This window comes from Protopterus annectens, chromosome 2.part2, assembly GCF_019279795.1.
Source record: "Protopterus annectens isolate FY-2018-M chromosome 2.part2, PAN1.0, whole genome shotgun sequence".
NCBI lineage: Eukaryota > Metazoa > Chordata > Ceratodontiformes > Protopteridae > Protopterus > Protopterus annectens.
Window position 1 is genome coordinate 114,264,617 of NC_056730.1, and position 15,142 is coordinate 114,279,758.

At 43.3% G+C, this 15,142-nt stretch overlaps 1 protein-coding gene across 1 annotated transcript in view; it reads left to right on the forward strand.

Annotated features, from left to right (window-relative positions):
* The window catches only part of MAP3K1 (mitogen-activated protein kinase kinase kinase 1), an 886,724-nt gene that overhangs the window by 859,061 nt on the left and 12,521 nt on the right, over positions 1 to 15,142 (forward strand). The window lies entirely within an intron of this gene.

The window sequence follows — 15,142 nt, forward strand, 5'->3', positions numbered from 1 at the left end:
GTTTTTCATGAAAGAGTTCACATCATTTTCCAAACCAGAGCAAATGAACAGAGCATAACCACAGTGTGTAGATGTTTATCATAATGATCATCACTAAAGTGTAATTTGTAACGGCTGGGAATTGGCTACAAACATTTGCTCATCTGCCATGACTGTAAGAGCTGGGCTGGTTTCCCCTACACTGGCGACATCACTGGAATGCTTATTGAGAAGGGAGCGCAATCCTAACCATGATTGACTACCTTTTGCTGTGGCTCAATCATTAATCTGTGCTTTTCTTTCTCTCATCCAGATGACTTTTTGAGCTGTAATTAAGAAAATCAGTTGCACTTTCCTATGTAACTGCTTATGAACTATGTATGTATTGTGATTCTGGGCCTGTGGCCCCAGGCTGTGTTTGAAAATGGTCCAAGAACCAGTCCACCTACCCAGTCAACAGAAATAGATAAGTAAATTTAGTTACCTAAATTGAGATTTTATTTTGGTTTAGTTTAGCTTCTGTAGTTGTTATGTATTCTGTTCTTTTTTATTGACTGATTCTTTGGCTTTTTTGGCTGTTATTTATGGAAACTTTCTGAATTTAATGACTTCCATTGAAAAGATCAATTACTCCATTGAACGAGTAGCACTTTCATTCTCTCTTTTGTCCCAGTGAAAAGCATCCTATATTGCCTTGTGAATATTGAGCGCATTTCAAAAAGAAAACTATTCTCCATAGAACTAGGAAGGGTCTTTGTTGAACACCAGAAGCTTCTGGCTTTAAGTCAAGGTTTGTCTGTCCCTTGCTCTTTGTGAGCCTTCCTCTGGTGTGTAACATTTTAAAAAGTGCACCAATTTAAGACAGATAAACCTACAAAGTCTGTGACTAATGAAACTGCAGGCAAATTGTGTGAGCCTTTTGTGACTCTTGGTCCTTTGATGATCTGAGGGTACCATTCTTGGAGAGGCTCACTCTCGTTCTTCTCCACTCCCAACACTTGTTTCTTCTGCTTCATCGATGTTGGCTGCCACTTCTGAGGCCAATAGAAGGAAGGCATAATTACAGATTTCCAAGTCTGTGCAGATACTTCTGCAGTATCACAGCTGGACATTAGTCCCAGACATTTGATGAGGGCATGCAGAAAGTACTTCAATAGGGAACACCCTCCTGCTTTGGATGTTTTAACGGATTTCATTCAAGAACCCATGGATGGTCTTTGTATGGGTCACTGGCACACTGATTCATTACCAGTAGGAATGTTCATTAGATCACTGCTGCAGTAACCTTGGCTGTAAGGGTTATGTCATGCTAAGGATATGATATAACAGATGGACAGCTTTCAAAGTTTAAGGATACCTTCCCCTTGCCCAGACAATTAACCAACACAAATAGAGCTTTAGAAAAAGTGGTTTAGGCACTTAGTAACTTTCCTGCCACAGAAGAGTGATTTTCTTGCAGTCTTTCGAGGATAGAAGGTTAGCTAATGCTTCTCCTTTGATGGACAGATAAGTTCTCTTCAAAATTTAAAAAAAATCCACTTTTTTTGACACGCAATTAACCTTTTCTGTAAAAGTACTACTTTTAAGCTAGAAAAAAGTGCCTTTATAGACCATTGCTTGACTTTGTCATGTTTTTATCCAGAGTATTCCTTTTAATGTTTGAAGAAAAAAATTAATGTTTCCTGTTGAGTTAAAATTACTTTTGGGAGCTAGGGTAAGTAAAATGTTTTTCACTTTGTTTTTGGTGGAAACTCTGACTTTATTACTTACTTTTTTCACCAACTACTGCTTCTTGGCTTTGCAAGGATTCAGCCATGTTTTTTAGCTTAAATTTGAAACCACATCTTCAGTTCTTCCTTCTTCCTGCCACAAACAGAAAACTTCCAAGCTGCATTTGTCTTTTCAGCAGGCTAGTATATTGCCTCAGCCATAGATGGGTGACTGTTAGTCATTTCTGGTTCCATGGACCATGCATCTTTTTTCCTTGGATCCCTCTGGTGTAGTCCCTGCAGCCACCATGAACTAGGAATTAGACATGTCCTCATAGGCTGCTAGAGTTTTGGTGAGCAAGGGAGATGCACTGTTTTTGGTCTTGGAAGAAGGTCCAAGGGATACATCTCTGCCTAGCCAGACTGAGATGCCCGTCACTAAGGATATTTTGCTTAGCAAAAGTAGATCTGCTTGTTTAGTAATTTCTGTAAAAATAAGTTAGACATTTATCTTCATCTGTCTCTGTTACTTTTGGACAGGAATGATTTATTGGGCTTAGCTTAGGGCTTAGTTCAGGTTCTTGAACCTACCATTTGTGGTGTTATTGGTAGGAGAAAAGGAATTCTTCCATCTGCGGATGTTCAGGATATTCCTAATGGTTGTAAGGGGACAACTTCTGTTTTCCCTTCTCATGTTTTTGTATCTAAGGAGAATGTTTTTTCTGGTAGTCTCTTGGAGAGATTTTCTTTTTCTGAAGCCATATCCAGAATAAGTCATTTGTTTCGATGAGAACATAATGATCTTCCACTGTCATTAAAAAAAAAAATTATGATTTTTCTCAACTGGAATTTCATGAGCCTATTTCATTTTCTCCTATTCATCCAGCATTGGAAGATGTATGCATTATAGCCTGTAACTTGCCTGGTAGCCTTGCTGTCATAGATTGTATGAAGTTCCTCAGTGAATCCAGCTGTTACTAAACATCTGGTAAATGCTAATCGCTCCCGTCTTATTCTGATGGGAAAGCCTTTGAAAGATTTTTTGGGGAAAGTGCATTCTTCTGCAACTATTATTTTTAGAATTCTTAATTGTCAGCTCCCATGTTAAAGTATATGCTTGACTCTCTTGAGAAAATGAAGAGCATTATTGCTTCTTTTCCCTCTTCTGAAAAAAAAAAATCATCTTTATGTAATCTTGTTACTTCTGTGTTTCAAGTGACTAAAGATTTTTTGAAGTGTGTTTACTATTTAGCTGATGCCTCTTCCAGACTACTGCTACTGAAACGTTTATGAGGAGGTTTGCTTGGTTGCGTACACAAAACCTTCTTGAGAATATAAAAGCTGAAAATTTTAATTCTCCCTTAGATAGAGAGGTTGTATTGGGACCATCTGCTGCAGTTCTTTAAAAAGTTTAATGAGAGAGGGAAACTGATTCAGGGAACTTCTCAGTTTTTCAGCCTTCCTTCTCTGTCTCTCTCTGGCAACAGGTAAGTCTCAGAAAAATGGGTTCTGAGAATTATTTTATCGGGGTATAGATGGCAATGAGGTCTTTCCCTCCTTTTCAGAGATTCCTTCTCAACCAGGTCAAGCTTCTTTTTTTCCCTCCTGGTATTCAGCATCTGCAAATTTGTGGGTTATAGAAGCTGTCCCTCCTTTTTGGATAGAAGAAGGGTTATATTTAGGAATTGTCTGATGACAAAGCGTCAAGCATGGAGACCGGTCCTGGTTCTTTCCTTTCTAAACCAGTTGCGAAATTTTCTAAGTTCAAAATATTAACCCTTCACAACATGTTACCTCTCATTCACCAAGTTTTTTATGACCCTAGATTTTAAAGATGCTGTTTGCATTCTTGTAGCACCAGGTTTCAAGCATTTCTTAAAGGTTTTATATCTGGATCACGCTTTCAGTTCTTTGCATTAGCCTTTTGGTTATCCACTGCTCCAAGGGTATTCACAGTGTGTCTTGCTCCAGTGACAACCTACTGTAAATTGTAAGTTATCCACATTTCCTTATTTACACAACTTATCTTTGCAGAGTCTTTTTCAGAGTGTCAAGAATCCCTCACTTGGGAAAATATCTCCTGCACAGACTGAGATTTTGGGATAAGATCCAAAAGTGTTGCTTAACCTCTTCCTACAGAATTGTTTTCCTTGGATGTCTCCTACATGCCTCAGTTCACAGACTGTCTTCCACAGGAAAAAGTAGATCTATGGCAACATCTGTTCCTAAGTCTTTCCACTCAAACCAAGGTCACAGCAAGAGAATTTCTCAGGATACTAGGATTCACAGCATCCATGATTCTCATGATTCAATAAGCCAGACACCACATGAGAAAATTTCAAAGGTACTTGAAATCATTATAGTCCCAGTGTCAACACCCCTTGACATTCCAGATTCCTGCTCTGGGATTTGTGAAAGGGAACTTCTTAAGTGTCACGACCAGTTTAATCTAAATCCAAATCCCCCATTTCTCTTCCTGCTCTATCAAAGTCTGTGTCTGCGGACGCCTCAGATTTTGCTTTGGGAACAATGTATGCGGGACTAAAAACTGCAATCTTTAGATCAAAAAAGACAAACCAGAACACATAAACAAAAAAGAGACACCAATATTAAAGAATGATGTCAACACTCTCAATTGTCTATGGGTCCCAGAACCATTAGAAGTGGTTACAGACAACACCACAGTAATGTGGAACATAAATCGGGGGGGATGTATATCCTACCTCTATGCAGACTAGCCACGATAGCGCAGGATATAGCTTTTCTTCAGAGCCTCAGTCCACGGAAAAATGAACTACTGTTCCACTTCAACCAGCCCATCAGGCTGATTTTGGTTCTTAACACAGAAAACAGTTTTGCTGATTGCTGTGCAAGATGAGTATCTGAGTTGCAACTTTTGTTGCAGGTCAGCCTTATCTCATTTTCCACAAAGATAGGGATCTTTAAGAATTAATCCCTACTCCTTCATTTATATCTGGTTGTCTGAGTTTACTGTGAACCAAGCTATCCTTCTCCTTGTTTTCTTCCCAGAGCCTTAGGATGAGAAAGAAACAATCCGTCATATTTTGGATGTCCACAGACAACTCCAGTGTTTTGACAGAACTAAATATTTTAGGAACTGTTCAGTTATTCATTTCTTATAAAAGTAAGAAGAAAGGACAACCTGTGTCACGTAGAGTATCTCCAAATGGTTGTCTCATGCTTCTGTTATACCTACCACAATAAGGCAATTCCAGGCAAGGTCAAGGCATCCTCTACCATGGCCTTGGCTTCATCTGTGGATATTTGAAAAGTGTTGGAATCTAGAAGCAACAAATTTGTCCTCAGTACATATCTTTACAAAATACTACAAACTCGGTACTATCTCCAGGTCTAGGTCAGGCTTTGCTAGGACCATTCTCCAAGGGCTTCTGGACCTTCATTCTCTTCCTTCCTAGGAAGTTTAAGGTATGGTAGTCTGTCTATTTATAGAGCTAAGGCTGCTGTTACAGTGACCAAATGATGAACATAGTATAGTTATGTAAGTATACATACCATAACAGTAGATATTCAAATGGTTATTGCTACAGTAGTCACTCCCTCCGTTTCCCCTTATTTTTGTATGTTTTTGTTGCTATGCTGAGGATTTTTATTTTTATTTTCTTAGCATTTATGTTTTCAGGGCTCTAGCTTCCCTTTCTCAAGTGACATGAAACCTCTGAAGGGTTTGGCACCCAAACCACTCTTTTTCTTCTGCTTTGCTTGAGCTGGTAAATGGTTTGGATGGGTAGAAGGTGTCCTTAAGCTTTGAAAGCTATCCAGTTGTTATATATTTAGTAGGTTATAACCCATATAGCTAAAGCTACTGCATCAGTCATCATTCAGACATCTACTGTTATAGCAGTTTTACTTATTTCTGCAGAATAAATGTCTGGCCTGACCTACAGAGGTTTTTCACCCTTGTCTTCCCCAGCCAGGAAGTTAGCCACTTCCCTAAGACATCAGTACATTCATAAGTGTCATGATGTTCTTCGTGTTTCACTGTTGCAGTCATCACACTTGGGTTATCTGCCTGCAGGTAGCCCTCAGTCGGCCCGAATACCAGAGACTTAGTATTTCTGCATCAGTTGCTGTTGCTCCCAGACTGACATCAGGTGTATAAAAAACAGGCAGCCGACAGCATTACATCAGTCTTTCTTGCCGAGGAGCCCAAAGCAGAAGCAGTTTGCACGAGTGCCATTCGGCCACTACCTGAGTTTTCGTTTCTGAATTGAATTATCCTGAAGTCTTCTAAAGCTAAGTACCCTGTTGGGGACCCTTTTGTCTTGCTCTAACCGATCTCAGAAAAAGTTAACAATTGTCTTGCCTGTGGAAAGCAAATACCACACCAAGATTTCCATTCTTAAGACCACGACGTACCTCGTTGTTGGTTTTGTGCCTTGTTCAGTGCCCGAACTATTTGTCGTCGGGCCCTTTTTGTCGCTAAATACTTTCGATGTTCATCGTGTTTCACTGTTGCAGTCCTCACAAAATGGGTTATCTGGCTTCTGGTAGCCCACAGTTGGCCAGAATACCAAAGTCCTTGGTATATAACGTCAGCTGCCTTTGGTTTTAAGCTTGACGTTAAGTACAAAGCAAGGCAGCCGACGCCATTTCCTCAGTCTTTCTTGCTGCGGAGCCCGAAGCAGAAGCAATTTGCACGAGTGCCGGTCGGCCGACTACCTTCTTTTTGTATTACGACTGCTAAAGTTGAAGACATCCTCAGATAAGTACCCTGTTGGGGACACTCTTTTCTTGTTTTAACGAATGTCAGAGAAAGTTAATAACCGTCTTGGCTGTGGAAAACAGATTCCGCACTGTGATTTTCATTCTTACTGTATCACTTGAGCATGACGTCCCTAATTGTGATCTCTGTGCTTCTTTCAACCTGCATACCATACGCCGTAGAGCTAGGATCTTATATAAGCATTTCGGAGTTTGGCCTTAGTTCGTCAGTATGGTGTCTTCTGGTCTCCCAACTTCAGATGTTCCTAAGAAGCGCAAGGATAAAGACCGCGATAGGCCTAGGGTCAAATTAGCCGACGACGTTCCTGTTAAATTGGTTGTCGGCCTAGCGGTAGTCAGTGATGTGCTTTCTCAGCCCCTGCAGTCCGTGCATGTTCAGCAGCAGGCCTCTACTGAGACCTTTTCTGAGTCCTCCATACCGCAGGCTTCCACTTCGTCTTCTGACCCTCCCGCCAGTCGCCGCCTTTCATGGGTACGGAGCGGCTAAGCAGGCGCCTGCTTCTGAGGCCTCTTTTCTCTGCCCTGAGACCAGATCCAGACCAGCAACCTTGGTTCAGATTGTTGCAGTGGCTAGGCCTCCTGAGTCCCTCTGGCTTTCTAGCAGACCTTCCAGCCGCAAATTTACTCAAAAGCAGGCGCCAACCTCCCCTCAGATACCTCAGTCTCAGATGTTTAAAATGGCTAGTGATCTTTTGACCCTTATCAGGGGCTCTCAGCCACCTCCTTCTAAGAAGGCTAGGGAATCGTCCCCCAGAAGTTTTGTCTGCCTCAGACACTGAGGTTTCCAGCAACTCTGCCGATGAAGAGGGAAACTCTTAACTTTTTTCTGGATTTGAGGATTCTGATGCAGAAGACTCTATCCCTTCTGCCTCCCCTCCAGAAGATTTTTCTTTGGTGATACACTGAATACTCTTAGGGAGCATTTCAAATGGGAAAGTCAGGACTACCCTCGGTCTAAGAAAAGTATTAGGGAATTCTTGGATTTGCCACAGCATAAGATTTGGCTATCCCTCCGGTATTGGAAGTTGATGATGTTTTCATGGAGAATTCTTTGACTCCTAATTCTGTACCTCCTGGTCCCAGGAAACCTGACCGGTATTATAGAGTTCCTGATTCTCATCAGTTCATTTTCAAGAATCCTTCTGCTGATCTGGAGATTATTTCTCAGGGCCCTAAAGGTGTTAAAGCCACGGTTGCTAAAAATCCTGTTCCTCAGACAGGGAATCAAGGGCCTTGGATAGATGGGGTAAAAAGGTTTATACCTCCTCCACCCTTGCAATTAGGTCAGTTAATTGTCTTTTTCATATGCTTAAGTATCAGCAGCGTACTTTGGAGGCTGTTAAGGCTAAAATTGCTGGTGTTCCTTCCCTGATGGAGAGTAAAGACATGCAAGATTTATTGAATTTTGCCACTCTTGTCACTAAACATTCTCTACATTGTGGTTTTGAAACTTTGGAGGCGTCTTGCAGGGCAGCAGCCACTGGTTCCGTTATTAGTTATTAGAAGACATGCTTGGCTCAGGGAACAGCCCCTTTCTGAACCTGTCAAATCTAAATTACTGGATGTGCCTTTGCACAAGGACAATCTTTTTGTTAACAAAGCAGAAGTGTTGAAAAAGTTGGAGGATAAGGCCAAATCTATGCAAACTGTTAAGGATTTTCTGCAGGTTTAGCCTCCTCGCTTTAGTAGACATTACCCTTCTAAGAAGTGGACTATTCCTGATCCTAGCAAACAGGGTGGCACTAGGCCTAGGGGTTACAGGTCTTCTAGGGGATAGACTTCCACCCCTCAAAAGGCTAAGCACTGGCATGCTTCCTCTTCAAAATCGGGGAGTTCTAAGCAAACCTCCCAAAGCAAGCATTCCCAATGACTCTGGTCTTCCCCTGCCTGCCTTGCGGGCCCAGGGTTTCCTTTGGAGGGAAGGTTCGCCATTTTTACAGATGTCTGGTCCACCATCACAGATGACAAATGGGTACTCAAAATAGTATCCCAAGGCTACAAATTCTTCTTTCACACCTTCCCTGTCCCTCAAGGATACCCAGATATCCCCCCACATCAAAGGGCAGAAGCAGAAAAACAAGATGATGATCATCGTGTTACACTGCTGCAGTCATTACACTTGGGTTATCCTGCCGTCAGGCGGTCCCGCAGTCGGCCAGAGTTCCAAAGTCTTGGTCCGGCGTCAGTTGCTGTCGCCTCCTCCCTGACGTCAGTACGACAGGGGTATATAAGATGCAGCCGATGCCATTTTCTTCAGTCTTTCTTGCCGCGCGGTGCCCGAAGCAGAAGCAGTTCGCAAGTGCCAGTCGACCGACTCCTGAGATTTTCATTTCGAATCCAGAACCGAAGTCTTCTAAAAAACTAAGTACCCCGTTGGGGAAACTTTTTCTTGCCTCAGACCGATGTCAGTAAAAGTTAATAACTGTATTTCTTGTGGGAAGCAAATACCTCATAAGGATTTCCACTCCTATTGTATTCCATGCCTAGGCCCTGACCACGACGTCACTGGTTGTCGGTTTTGTGCTAGGTTTAACAAGCGCACTATCAAACGTCGGTTTGATTTTGCCCGACATTATTTTGGTAGAAAATTCAATTACACCATGCCGTCGGAAATTCTGACGACCACAATGCATAAAAAGCGCAAGGACAGGCATCCAAGGCCCAAAACTGACGACGAGGCCTCTTCTAGGCCGATCGCCGGTTGTCAGCGAGCCGCCTACGCAGCCCCTGATGACTGCTTCCACAGAACCAGAGACCGCATCTGACTCCCACGTGGAGCTGGCTGGGCCTTCAGACGCACTAGGCCTTCAGCTTACCGATCCTAAACCTACAGAGGGAATCGAAGTAGCTGAACAATCCACAGTTACAGAGGGTGATTTCAGACCTACCCAGTTAACCATTAACCCCTCTGTTAAGTCTAAGCCCCCTTAAAAGCCAAGAAACAGACACAACTCTCTCCAGGACAGGCTTCCATGCCTAAGAAACAAATGCTAAAAATGGCCGAGGACCTAATCACCCTGATCAGGGGGTCCCATCCCCCTCCTGATAAAAGGCCCAGACAGGATGCAGACTATGAATCTTCTGACCAGGTGTCCATTTCCTCTGACTCTTCCTCGGACCTAGGATTTTCTTTACCTCCTTATGAGGATTCTGATGCTGAGGAATCAATTCTGTCAGCCTCTCCACCTGAGGACTACTCCTTTGGGGAGATCTTACATACCATGAGGGAGCATTTCCATTGGGAAGGTCAGGATTACTCAGAATACAAGAAAAGGCTCAGAGACTTCCTTTTATTGCCTCAAAACAGACCCCTTGCTATTCTGCCAGTTTTAGACATTGTGGATGATGTGTACACTGAATCCAATTTGAACCCTGACTCCTTACCCCCAGCCCCAGTTAAACCTGATAGATATTACAGAGTCCCTGACTCTCACAAATTTCTGTACAAAAGCCCTGTTGCTGACTCTGAAACTATTTCTCAGGGACCCAAAGGGATTAAGGCCTCAAAAAACCCAGTTCCCTCTGAAAGAGATTCCAGAGCTTTAGACAGATGGGGAAAGAAGGTATATACGTCTGCAACTTTAGCAATGAGAGCCTTGAATTGCCAGTTTCACATGCTAAAATATCAACAATTTTTGATGTCTCAGTTGAAACAAAAGATGCTTCCAGATTCAGATCCTCTTAACTTAAAAGAAATGCAGGATTTATTGCATGCTGCTGAACAAGTGGGAAAACATACTTTGCAATGTGGGTTTGACTCCTTAGAGGCCTCCTGTAGAGCAGCAGTTACAGGCTCTGTCATTAGAAGGCATGCTTGGTTAAAAGAACATACGTTACCAGATCATGTTAAGGTAAAATTATTGGATGCACCTTTGCAGCGGGATGTGCTGTTTGGAGATAAGGCAGAGGAGGTATTAAAGAAGATGGAGGATAAGGCAAAATCTATACAAACGGTGAAAGATTTCTTACAGGTTCAGCCTCCTCGTTTCAGCAGAAATTGGCCAACAAAGAATTGGTCCTTTCCAGTCACAGACAGACCTCAAAAGGGCAGATACAGACGTCCAAGAGGTAGAGGTCAGACACAAGGGCCTTACAGGCCTCGACAGTGGGGCCTCAACCTTATAAAAAACAGACTCAATGACTTTCCACTACAGCTGCCAAACAGTTCTCTCTTGGCAGCCCCCTTAGGAGGAAAACTGGCACTTTTCTATCACAACTGGCATTGCATCACCAAAGACAAATGGGTTCTCAACATTGTATCTCAAGGTTACAGGTTCCATTTTCACACCCTGCCAAGGCTAAAAGGAATGCCAAATCTGCTACCAAATCAATGGGCAGAGGCTCAAAGACAAATTACAGCTCTCATGGACATGAGAGCCATTCAACAGGTACCACCACAGGAACAAGGACAAGTATTTTACTCAAGACTCTTTCTGGTTCCCAGAAAGGACAAAGTCTGGAGACCCATTCTGGACCTTTCTGCGCTAAATACTTACCTGGATGTACCGAAATTCAAGATGTTGACACTACAGCAGCTTCTTCCCATGCTGGGCAAGAAAGCTTGGCTCGTGACATTGGACCTCAAAGAGGCATAGCTGCATGTCCCTATCAGACAAAACTGCAGAAGATACCTCAGATTTCTAGCTGGTTCAATGCACTATCAATTCTCTGCACTGCCCTTTGGCTTATCTACTGCGCCCAGGGTCTTCACAAAGTGCCTGGCACCAGTAATTGCATTTTGCAGGCAAAAAGGAATTAAAATTTATCCATACCTGGACGACTGCCTGATTCAAGCAGAGAGCAAGGACATTCTACTGAAGCATCTGGCGTACGTAAAAAAGTTATTAAGTTACATGGGGTACACAGTAAACAAAAAGAAATCAAAACTAGTGCCCTCACAACAGATAATATTCCTGGGTTCCAGCTTAAGCACAACGGACCAGATGGCTTATCTCACGCCAGACAAGCAAGGACAACTGGCAAAATATTTTCAGTTAATGGCAACAAAGACCCAACTCCCTGCAAGAAAAATTCTGCAGGCCTTGGGCTACATGGCATCTTGCATACTACTAATTCCATATGCCAGACTGCATATGAGGAAACTACAATGGTACCTAAAAAGCGTATGGTCTCAACACTGTCAAAGTTTGGAAACAGTTATACCACTAATTCCTTGCCTACAACAGGAGTTTCGATGGTGGACACAAGCTTGTCTCCTCAACAAGGGACAGCCTTTCACTCAACCCACAGCCAGGCAAACACTGACAACAGATGCATCGGATTACGCCTGGGGAGCACACATGGCAGGAAAATGTATCCAGGGCTGGTGGCCCACAGAGCAAAGACATCTCCACATCAATCAAAAAGAGATGCTAGCTGTACAAAATGCTATTATAGCCTTCAAGGACCTACTGCATCCAGGACCATTACTACTAAAGACAGACAACACCACAGTTATGTGGTATATAAACAAGCAAGGGGGCACACATTCCTACACCCTCTGCAGACAAGCCATGACCTTGTGGAACACAGCTCTAAACTACCAGGTTCATCTGCAAGCACAATTCCTGCCAGGAGAAGAAAACACACTGGCAGATGACCTAAGCAGAAACATTATGGACCCACACGAATGGAAACTGAATCCACAAATATTCAGAATGATAACACAAAAATGGGGGAGCCCGGACATAGATCTGTTTGCTTCCCCAAATAACTGCCAATTACAGAAATTCTGCACAAGGAGCTACCATCCACAAGCATGGAAAGTGGATGCCCTCTCATTCAGCTTGAAAAAACTACAAGTATACGCTTTCCCTCCTTTACCTCTCCTCCCAAAGTTACTCATAAAAGCCAGGCAGGAAGAGCCAAAAATGATACTGATTGCACCAGACTGGCCACACCAGCACTGGTACCCAGTCTTAAAGAACTTAGCACAAGAACCACCCTGGATTTTGCCTCAAATCCCAGAGTTGCTGACACAGCACAACAATCAGATACTTCACAGCCAGCTAAAGACCTTAAACCTAGCTGCATGGAAAATTCCCTAGTCAAGCAAGCAGTGCCTCTCTCCAAAGCTGTTATGGATGTCATTCTGGAAGCCAGAAGGCCTAGCACCAGGAAAGCGTACTCGGATAAATGGAAGAGATTCTGTGCCTGGAACCAAGCACACAGCCTTGACCCTCTTGTCCCAAACATTCCTCAGATACTGCAATACTTAACTGAGATGCTGGACAAGGGCCTCTCTTTTTCATCCATCAAGATCCACGCCTTGGCTATCTCTGCTCATTACAACACGGATCCACCATTTTTTTCTAATCCTTTGCTCAAACAATACCTCAGAGGGGCTAAAAACATAAGACCCACCCCGTAGAGCACCTACACCAACTTGGGACCTCAACTTTGTTTTGGAAAAGTTAACTCTACCTCCTTTTGAGCTAGCTAACACAGCAAAAATAAAATATATCTCTTGGAAAACTGCTCTGCTACTGGCAATTACATCAGCATGAAGAGTTTCAGAATTACAGGCACTAATGGCAGTGGAACCTTTCCTCATCTTCTACCAGGACAGGGTGTCTTTAAGAACTAACCCTACGTTTATGCCAAAGGTGGTATCAAGTGTGGCTCTGAACCAAACTATTCACTTGCCAACTTTTTATCCAAAACCACAGAACAAAGGGGAGAAATTGCTACATTCTTTGGACATCCACAGACAGTTACGCTTCTACTTGGACAAAACCAAAGCTTTCAGAAAATCTGAGCAATTATTGGTAGCGTCCGCTGCAGGAGCACAGGGAAAAGCCATTTCAAAGCAGACTATTTCAAAATGGATAGGACACTGTATACGTTTCTGCTATACCCACCATGGGAAACCTGTAGCTAGCAGCATTAGATCTCACTCCACCAGGGCAACAGCCACTTCAACTGCCTACCTCAGAGGAGTACCTACCAAGGATATTTTGGAAGCAGCAACATGGAGTTCTGTGCATACCTTCACCAAACATTACCATTTACCTTTATACTCCAAATCCAGAGCTGGCTTCGCCACTGCTGTACTGCAGGGCCTTATAGCCACCCCTAATGCCTTATAGATTCAGCCTCCCTACCTCAGCTTTGGGATTCCACCCAAGTGTAATGACTGCAGCAGTGTAACACGATGAACACAGTATGGTTTTGTACCTACCATAAATGTAGATGTTCGAGTGTTGACACTGCTGCAGTCCATCTTACCCTTCCTCCTTCCCCTCTTACTTTCTGGTACTTACCTAGGACATCTACCCTTTTTACCTATGGGGAGTAACCTAAAAATGGTTGTTTGCTTTTCTTTTGTATTGTTTACTAGCAATTTGAATTGCCTACCTATTTGGGGGCACCTGACATCTGGGGCAAGAAAAACTGAAGAAAATGGCGTCGGCTGCATCTTATATACCCCTGTCGCATTGACGTCGGGGAGGAGGCGACAGCAGCCAACTCTGGACCAAGACTTTGGAACTCTGGCTGACGGCAGGATAACCCAAGTGTAATGACTGCAGCAGTGTCTTGGGGTAATCTGCTGGCAGGTTGCCCTCAGTCAGCCTGAATAACAAAGTCTTGGGTCCTGCGTCGGTTGCTGTCTCCTCTTCCTTGACATCAGGTCGTCAGGGGTATAAAACCCGATGCCATTTTATTCAGTCTTTCTTGCCGCGCAGTGCCCGAAGCAGAAGCAGTTCGCAAGTGCCAGTGAAATTTTCGCATTCGAGTTTCAGAACAGAAGTCTTCAAACTAAGCTAAGTACCCCATTGGGGAAACTTTTTCTTGTTCCTTACCGTTGTCAGTAAAAGTTAATAATTGCATTACTTGTGGGAAGCAAATACCTCATAAGGATTTTCATTTGTACTGTATTCCTTGCCTAGGCCCAGATCATAATGTGCCTTGCTGTCGATTTTGTGCTAGATTTAACCAACGCAGTATTAAGCGTCGGTATAGTTTTGCTTCTAAATATTTTGGATCAAGATGTAATTATCCCGAAATGTCATTGGTTAGCAATTCGACTATCGGAGTTCACAAAAAACGCAAAGAAAAAGACCGAGACAGACCGTCGAGGTCCAAAACCTGCGACGAAGCTTCTCCTAAGCCAGTCGCCAGTCCGCCGGTACTCAGTGAGGCGCTTTCACATCCCTGATACCCGCTACTTTTGAGTCGCAGGCCTCTACCGAGACCCATTCGGTGTCCGGTATGCCACGAGATTCTCAGAGTATTGAACCCGCGGATGTCTCTCCCTTGGATGGGTCCAGAGCCGCTGAGCAGGCACCGGCTTCTGAGGGTGTTTTCAGGCCTCAACATTTTTATATTAAACCACCAACCTCAAAAACAAGGACAAAAACATCTTCTATGTCTAGAACACCGACGCATGAATCATGTGCTCAGGCCCCTATGCCTAAAAACAGATGATCAAAATGGCTGAGGACTTAATTACCTTGATCAGGGGTTCTCAACCCCCCCTCCCCTGCTAAGAGGCCTAGGCAAGGCACTGATTATGAATCTTCAGATCAGGTTTCCATTTCTTCTGATTCCTCTTCTGATCAGGGATTTTCTATTCCATTTTATGAGGATTCTGATGCAGTGGAATTCATCCCATTTTCATCTCCTCCTGAGGATTACTCTTTTGGAGAGACTTTGCATACTTTAAGGGAACATTTTCACTGGGAGAGTCA